Raw genomic sequence first — 8,895 nt, forward strand, 5'->3', positions numbered from 1 at the left:
AGTCCACTAAAAGTAGCGCATGTTTTCAGCTGAGTCATTTTATCAGCCTTGTGTCTTGCATGTAGACTTTTTGGAGATCCAATAGCCTTCATTTATTTTATCTTCCTTCTCTTCCTTTCAGTCTAAACTGGAAGTATTACTGTTGCTATAATATTCTCAAAAATCTTGTATATTTCCCTTATATCACACAGGAATTTATGCTACTAGGCCAGAGGGCCCTCCACAGATACTCCCTGAATAATCACATTTTCAGTCTCCTTAGCCATTACAAAAATTTGTCTTGTCCCACCCTTGGCCTTTTCTCCAGAGTGCTCTTACCTAAGAGTAAATCTCCTAATTTTAGCATCTTTTGTAATCTGAACAGACTGAGAATTTTTTAAAGCAACAAATCCTGGTTCATTTTTGCCTAACAATTCTTTATCAAGTATCTCTTTCTTCTCATGTTACACTATAAGCACCAAGAAGAAATCAGACCACACATTCAACACTTTGCTTAGAAATCCCCTGAGGTAAATATCCAAATTTATTGCCTACAAATTCTGCTTTTCACACAACAGTAGCACACAATTCAGTGAAATTTTCTACCACTGTACAACAAGAATCACCTTTTTTTCCACCTTCCAATATCTGTTCCTCTTTTTCTTCTCAGCTCACACCAGAAGTACCTTTAATGTTCATATTTCTATAAACTTTTTAAAAATGATAATACATTTATCCTCTAAGATGATATAGGCTTTCTCTGCCATGTGCCTCATTTCCTTCCCAATTCTCACCAGAAATGATGTTAATATCCATATTTATACTCTGTTTAAGGAAATTTGGGCTTTTTCCAGCATGTACCTTATTCAACTCCAAAGGCACTTCCATATGTTTAGGTATTTGTTAAGACAACCCCTCCTTCCCAGTACCATAATCTGTATTAGTTTCCCAGTCTACTCTAACACAATACCACACACTGGATGGCTTTAAACAACAGAAATTTATTCTATAATATTTCTGGAAGCCAAAAGTCAAAACACAGTACCACTGGGCCAAAATAAAAATGTCTACAGGGCCACACTCTCACTCTGGTGGCTCTAGGGAAGAGTCTGTTCCTTGCCTCTTCTAGCTTCTGGTGGCTGCCCCCATTTTTTGACTAGAGACCTCATCGTTTTAATCTTTGCCTCAATCTTCACATCACCTTCTCTTTGCTATGTGTGTCTTCTCTTCCTCTGGTTGTCTCCCATAAAGACAGTAGTGATTGTATTTAGGACCCACCTGGGTGATGCAGAATAATCTTCCCATCTCAAGATTCTTAATTTAACCACATCTTCACAGACTATTTTTCCTCTTAAGGTAATATTTACAGGTTCCAGAACATCTGTTTAGGATCTGATATCTTCAGAGGGTTTTTATTCAGGCTAGTACCCTCACAGAGGTCAAATAATTAGTCTTAGATTTTGCCTGGATTCTTGCAGTTTACTCCTAACTTGTCACCACATGTCAACTACAATAATTATTTAAAATCATAAGCCAGAGTGTATCACTCCTCTGCTATCTCATTCGAGGTAAAATCCGAAGTCTTTGTAATGGCCTGCTGCTTTCTCTGATTTCAAGTTCATGTTCTTTAATGAGGGTCCTATTTCACTTTTAAAACCTTTTAAATGGGTGGATGGGTGACTGTATTTACTGTTGTGGAATCCAGAGCAGAGCCACTCCCTAAAGAAATATCCCAGCTTTCTGCACTTTACTGGAAATGAGTGGAGAGGGGCTCCCCATATTGCTGCAAGGGGCTCTGGGAAGGGGGGAACTGAGGGTGGTGGGAAGACGGCCATAAACTAAAAACCTGGAAGTGCTTATCTCTCTTGCAAGGTTATATAGTATTATTATTTTCTCCCATCTGCTTTTCTGTAGCTTCCAAGGTTTCTGTGGTGAATATGTATTAGATCTGAAATAGAAAAAAATATATATTATTTGAGGGGAAAATGATTACCATGTAAATAAATAGCACAAAGAGTGGAACTATATTGCTTTCTCCTATTTTACCCCACACGTCTTCAATCTTGACCTCCTTTATAATGCCTATTGCTTTTTGTTGTTTCAGTCAAGTTTTTCCTTTTTGGCTGGCTTTAAAATTTCCAGGATCTAACACATAGTAGGTACCTAATTATCACTATTGAAAGAATGAATGAATGTGTTAGTTGATCAATGATTTGGATTTCAAACCAGATGCAAAGTGCATGACTGAGAATGTCCCTACTTGAAATTGGCTCAACCTCGATCTTGGTGCCCTATACCCTATACTCTCTCATAGCTGACTCTATTCACAGTAGTTTAGGGAAAGGATTTTGAGAGAAAATCTGGCTTTCTAGAATTCTAAATATGGTTTCACTCAAGTGGCCTCTATCTGGTTGCTGACTGGAGTCTTTCCATCCATCCTCTGTGGAAATTGGTAATATTGGGAGTGGAACTCTACTGAATGGGATGTACCCTTCCCCATCAGCTCTCTTCTCTGCCCTGAGAAACTCAGGAGGACCTGGTCTAGGTGTCATCAATGAGAACCACACCCTGGGGCCCATAGAGGGAGACCCAACATGAGCTTGGCTCTTGACCCTGGATCTCTGAGATGATGAGGTCAGCCTGATTATTTTAAGAGCTTAGTTTAATTTACCTAACCTCATCCCTAGAATGAAGAGTTTCAAATCATTAAAGGAGCCCCTATGACCTTTGCTTCCTCCCAATACAGATCCCTGATAATGATTACTCCAAAAATTGCTACAAGATGGCTTTAATTGAGAGGCAATTGGCCAAGGGGTCACTTTTCTGTCTTCATGTCCTGTTTAGCATCGAACCTATTTCAGATGGAATAGGTAAGAGAAGATGGGTAGAAGCCATAAGAATTAATGCATTAGTCTGTCACTGGTCTAAACCTAAATTCCTTTTAGCTTTCATATATATCATCCAACATCTAAGAAATCAGGAGGAATGGAACAAGAGGGAGAACTGGCACCCACCATGCACAAAACAATTTACATGCGTAATTATACTTATTTCCATCGATTGGGCATCTATTACATGCTAGATATTTGGACATACATATATTATTTAACCCTCCCAAATCTTAATGAAGCAGATAATACTAGCCCCATTTATTCATTAAGACATACAGGGCCAAAGATCCACTTATTGTGGCTAAGATTGTTAATTGCAGCCCAATATCTGCCCTCCTTTTTCTTCTCAGTAATAGAACTCCCACTTTTTAACTAGACAAATGGCTGGCCAGAATAATGACTACATTTCTCACCTTTCCTTGTAGATGTGTGTATGTATATGACCAAGTTCTGACCAATGAGATACAAACAAAATAAGTATGCTCTCCTTTTGGATAATGTTTTTATATGGAGGAAAGCAATTTCATTTTCTTCTTCTCCTGCCTTACTGCTGACTGGGATGTTGCTTGTGATGACTGGAGCTAGAACAATCAATTTGCACTTTGAAATGGAAGCCACATGTGAAAATGGTAGAATAGCAACAAGATAGATGGGATTAGTGTCCCTCATGAGTATGAGCGAATATACTAGTCCTAGATAGCATCCCCTTACATGAGAGAGAAATACATCTTTATTTTGTTTAGGCAATGGTTATTTGGACATTATCCTAAATCACAGGCCCAAGATCCCATAGCTAGGAAGAGACAGAGCACGTATCTCAACCCAGGTATGATTCCAGACCTCCTGATTTCTCTAGTCTATTCTGCTACCTCCTGGGAACTCTGGGTGTTTGACAGTAATAGTGAGAAACACGACTGGTTGGGCACCGGGAACTTAGCTTCTCCTTGAGACTAAGCCATTGCTTGGCTTTTTCCCATGTTGATTAGAGGCAGAGGCAACACCCAACCAATCAGTAATATAACAGAATCCACATTTCCAAATCTAGTGTTCTTCCCAGATTGCCAACCATGAAGCCACCAGCCCAAAGGACTTGTGAGTAAGTGGCAGAACTCAGATCAGAAGCTTAGTTTCCTGATGTTCAGTCTCACATTCTTTCCACCACACAAAGTTGCTTTGGTGGTATCTGGGCCAAATCGGAGAATGTATTATCTTCTATCATCTCCAAGGAAAACACAAAGAGATCATGAACAGACTAGAGAGAAAGTAAGAAGGCAAACATCACTGTCTGATTCCTCAAGGGCAAGGATTGCGTGTTATTTATTTAGTCATCCTCAAGGCCTCATACAAGACACAGCATATACCTAGCATTTAATGTAAGATTTTGGGGAGACAAAAAAAGGAAGATGGGTTAAAAAGCTGAAATTAATTACCCAAACTTACTTGAGTCTATTGTCTGCCACAGCATGTGGGTGGCAACAGCAATAGCTCTGATTAGGCTCTAAGCAATACACTTTATTGGGCCAGGAACCAAGGCTAGGGATTTAATAAAACATCTAAATTGACATATTGATTTCTCTTGATTAGGCTTCTTGCCTTCAGGCTGTTCTCCCAGGCAAAGCAATCCTGAGAGAGCACCATCCAGATCTCACTTCTGTCCCTTGCTGACTACTTGACATGTTAGCCATAGAGCCCAGGGCAGTTAGGGTTAATGTCTGCTGGGTCAAACACAGTATATACTGAGCATGGCCCACTGACAGAGAGACAGCAAAGCAATTAAATACCAACTTACTTTCCTGTCTCCTGGCTGAGCCACTCTGCATTGATCTTGGTGAGGGTACTTAGCCCATCTGCAGCTCAGTTTGCTTCATCTGCAGAATGGGACATTAAATAGCACTTGCCTCATAAAAGATGTTGAAAAGATTTAATGTATGTAAACCACTTAGTACAGTGTGTGCTCTATAATAAGTACTCAATAAATATGAACCACCATTGTCATCATCATATCATTATCATCATCATCATCATCATCATCATCACAGGGTCTGTTGAATTTTATTGTTCAAGGAAGGACAAATCAATTTCAGAGTCTTTCCCTGTGGGTTCTCATTATCCATTACCTATGAGCTTACAGTTGAGACATGATGAATGCCCAGACACCTGAAATGATGCAAGATTATGCCCACTTAAAAATATCACGTCTTACCAACATGTCAGATATTCTAATACTTTTATTTCATTTTGCAATTTACAATTTGTCTCTTCATCCAGCTTACACTGCTCTTCATCATTAAGCAAATACTTACTTCTTCCCCTTTTTTTCATCATACTTTTTCTGTTTCTCAAAGATCTTACCATTTCCTGTGGAATTTGCCACCATATTCTCTTACACTATTCTTCCATCAACTCCTAAAATCTGAACCTTCTGGTTTCTCCCTCACCACTTCCTTGAGGTTAACTCATTCTTAATGACTCAGCTCAAAAAGCACTTCTTCTAAGAAACCTTTTCCTTACCCTCTAAATCTGAGCTACTATGGCTGACATTTTAAGTTGCCAACCCAACAAGCATTTCCAAGCCTCTCTTCTCAGAGCACCTCTCACTCTAAAGAATGAAAAAGCCAGATACCCGCTTCCCTGGCTTGTCTTTCAGTTGGAGTAATCCTGTGACCTAACTCAGGTATAGAAAATTTGCAGGGAAATCTCCTGAGAGTATTTTATGGAAAGATTTTACTTCCTGATCAAAGCAGAAAACATGCAAGGAGCAATATATTTTGTCATTCTGCCCCATATTCTGCCATTGAAAGTGATCATGTGAGGATACTTAGAACTGCAACAATTAACTTGTGACCATGACAAGACCTACAGAATAGCCAAGACATAGACCCATGAACCTGTAGAGCATGGAACTATGGTATCAACCCTGGATCCACCTATGAGTACCTTCAGAACTTTTGTTAAGTAAATGGTAAATGTCTTATGGTTTAAGCCACAGCTAATTGATTTTTCTATTACTTGTAACAGAGCATATCTTAATTGACTTAGTCACCTACCTAATAGCATCCCCTCATCTGTGGCCAAAGACACCAGATCAAGACTTTTAATTTCCAGGTCAAGCTATATTTAACAAGCTTTGTGCCCTGAGTTGGACTGTATTACTCCCCTAATTAGAATAAGAATTAGAAAAGACTTCCTTTCCAATTCTCATAAAAGCACCATATAGGCTAATGGAGACACAGTATACCCTCTCATCAGCTGTTCCTATAACACTTCCCTATGTGCCTCATCATAGCCCTTATCTCACACTGTAATGGTTGATTTCTTTTCTGAATTCCTGACAAGAATGAGTTTCTTCAAGACAAGAAACATCTCTGATTCATCCTACACCCTCAAAGCTTAGCAAAGCGCCTCGCATGGAATAGAGCTAATAGTATTTTTAGACTAACTTGAATTCAGGTGACAAATTAATTTTTGGTTGGACTGTGTTCTTATTTTTAGCTTAGGAAATGTGATCCCATATTTGGTTTAGGAAATCTGAGGATAAGGGCACAGAGACAGATCATGCAGAGCCTGTTCAGGTTAAGTCTCTCCTGTTACACAGAGTACATCTTGGTGGTGGCAGAAGCATGTGCAACTCAGTAGCAAAAGCTTGACTTCAGGCCCCATCATAACATACCACGCTTCTTTCATTTATTCACCAAAAATGTTTTGAGTGCCTACTACATGCCAAGTGTGTGCCTTCCATCCTCAATCCATCCAGTTTTAGACCTCTCCACCCTACCCCATAGAAGAAATGCTATCTTTGACTCATCTTGAGCATTTAATAGAGAATCCATCCTCTAAACCTCTTATTTATGTGATTCCTCTCCCGGAAGTATTTGCTTTTTTCAAAGAAGCCCAAGAGAAAGAAGCCCAGTGCAGTCACAAGTTCAAATGCCTACCGAGACCAAAATACAAATAAGTGTAATGCAATAGAGAGTGACAGAAACTATTGCATGATTGGAGATCTCCCATCCCCAATAAGGTTCAGCCAATGATTGATGGATAGGAGAAGACCCCATGTAGGCAAATCATCTGATTTTTCAAGTTTTTCTATATGTTTCTATAGTTTCTGTGAAAATCCTCAATGTTAGGTGCTGGTAACTAATTCAAACTTTTAAATAGATACCTTATTAGCCCGGCAAACTGTATCCATAGTCCAGACCTACTCTGTGGGCCACCATTTTAAGATCTCTGACTTAAAAGGATAAATGGAGATGTTCCTCATTATCCTGTGGTTCTGATTGGAAAAGATCTGGAATAGAGCTTGAGTACAAACAGTGGTATGGCAGAGAAGGACAGAAAACAAACAAAGGTTTGCTTGAGGTCAGGCAAGAACACCACGGTGGCGTGAAGACAACTAGCTCCTGCTGAACACTGGATATTGAGCTGCTCACTCATAGAAATAGTCTTGCTTTGATCTTCACATCGCCCTCAAAGTGAATGTAATCTCTCCATTGGACAGATATGTAAGGAGAGAAGCTAGGACTACAACTCAAGTCTCCTGACTTTCAGTTCAGGCTCTTTCCAATTGATACCACTGACCTTGCAATTAACATCTCCCATTCTTTCCTCCATCCATACTTTTGTTCTAATTTGCTCTTCTCTAAACCTATGTAAGGTGATTCATTTCTGTGAGGTTTAACTTGAGATAGCAGTTTTCTCGTCCATGAAATTGGCATATGATTGTTGTGCCTGGACATGCTATGCACTTAATAAATATTAGCTTCCTTCATTATTATTATTATTTTCTTTACTTTTCTATTTTTCAGAGAAAGTTTTTTTTTAGAAAAATTATTTTTCTCTGCTGCTGATTCTATTCCTGGGAAAGAGTATACTTTCTGGGTCTTCCCCATTTGGAAATGATTTATAGGTAATGTTGCCAAGATTCCCAACAGAAAAAAAGAGAAGGGAGTGATGGAGGGAGAGAGGGAGGGAGAAAGGGAGAGAGGGAAGAAGGGAGGGAAGGAGGGAGGGAAGGAGAGAGGGAGGGAGGGAGGGAGGGAGGGAGGGAGGGAGGGAGGGAGGAAATGTCCATTTCCAAAGCAGAATGAGAAAGAAAATATCCGTTTCCAATGCAGAATGTAGTTTCCAGGAGAGTGCCAAGTTCTTGTGCTCACATCTCTCTTCCTAACAGCCCGGGGTTTTATGCAAGAGCCAGAAATGACACTGAGAGCTTAATAGAAGCAAATGGTAGTGATGCCTTCCTCTATGGAAGCCCATTCTCATGCAATAAGACCCAGACTAGAAGAATAGTATCAAAAATGATACATTTTGCTTTGGGAAATAATTCCACTACATGTTTATTTTAAAATTCACCACGGGGTCCCCCTAGTGTATTTGAAATACAATTTTATTTTCAGAATTTAATTAAAAATATGTAATTCTAGAGCCAGGATGAATGACTGAGATAAACTTCTTCACTTTATGGATGAGGGGAAATGAGTCCCAGAAAGAAGGTACTAGCCCCTATGTAATACAGCCAGATGTGGCAAAGTCAGAAATAAATTTCTTGTTATTTCTTTTCTTGGTGGGGGGTTGTTGTTATAAAGATATTGAGCCAAAGTACTAGAGTTTTGGGATGGGAAGGAATCATACCTATCAGCTAATAATGAAAGCAACAGTAATAGCTTCTCTTGGGCACTCACCATTGCCAGATACTGTTGCTGGGTGCTGGAGAGACCACAGGGAATAATTCAGATACAATGTCTTCTCTTATGGAGTGTACAGTCTGTCTTCATATTACAGAAACACACACAGCACAATGGATTATTTGCCTGAGGTCACTAAGCCTGTTATCAAGGGACATCAGAACTAGTATTCAGGTTTCCAAATGTCCAGTCCTGAGATTTTTGCAGTATACTATGCTGTCTCCTAGGAGTCTGGGATGCACTTTTTGAGTTAAAGAAGAAACACAGATGTGTCCTACCTAGGAATTAAGGGACCCAGAATTATGAGATCCACTTCACTGGGCCCAAACATTTTACGATAA

The sequence above is a fragment of the Sapajus apella genome, unplaced genomic scaffold (genome assembly GCF_009761245.1).
Source record: "Sapajus apella isolate SASKATOON/1434 unplaced genomic scaffold, GSC_monkey_1.0 scaffold14, whole genome shotgun sequence".
Classification (NCBI taxonomy): domain Eukaryota; kingdom Metazoa; phylum Chordata; class Mammalia; order Primates; family Cebidae; genus Sapajus; species Sapajus apella.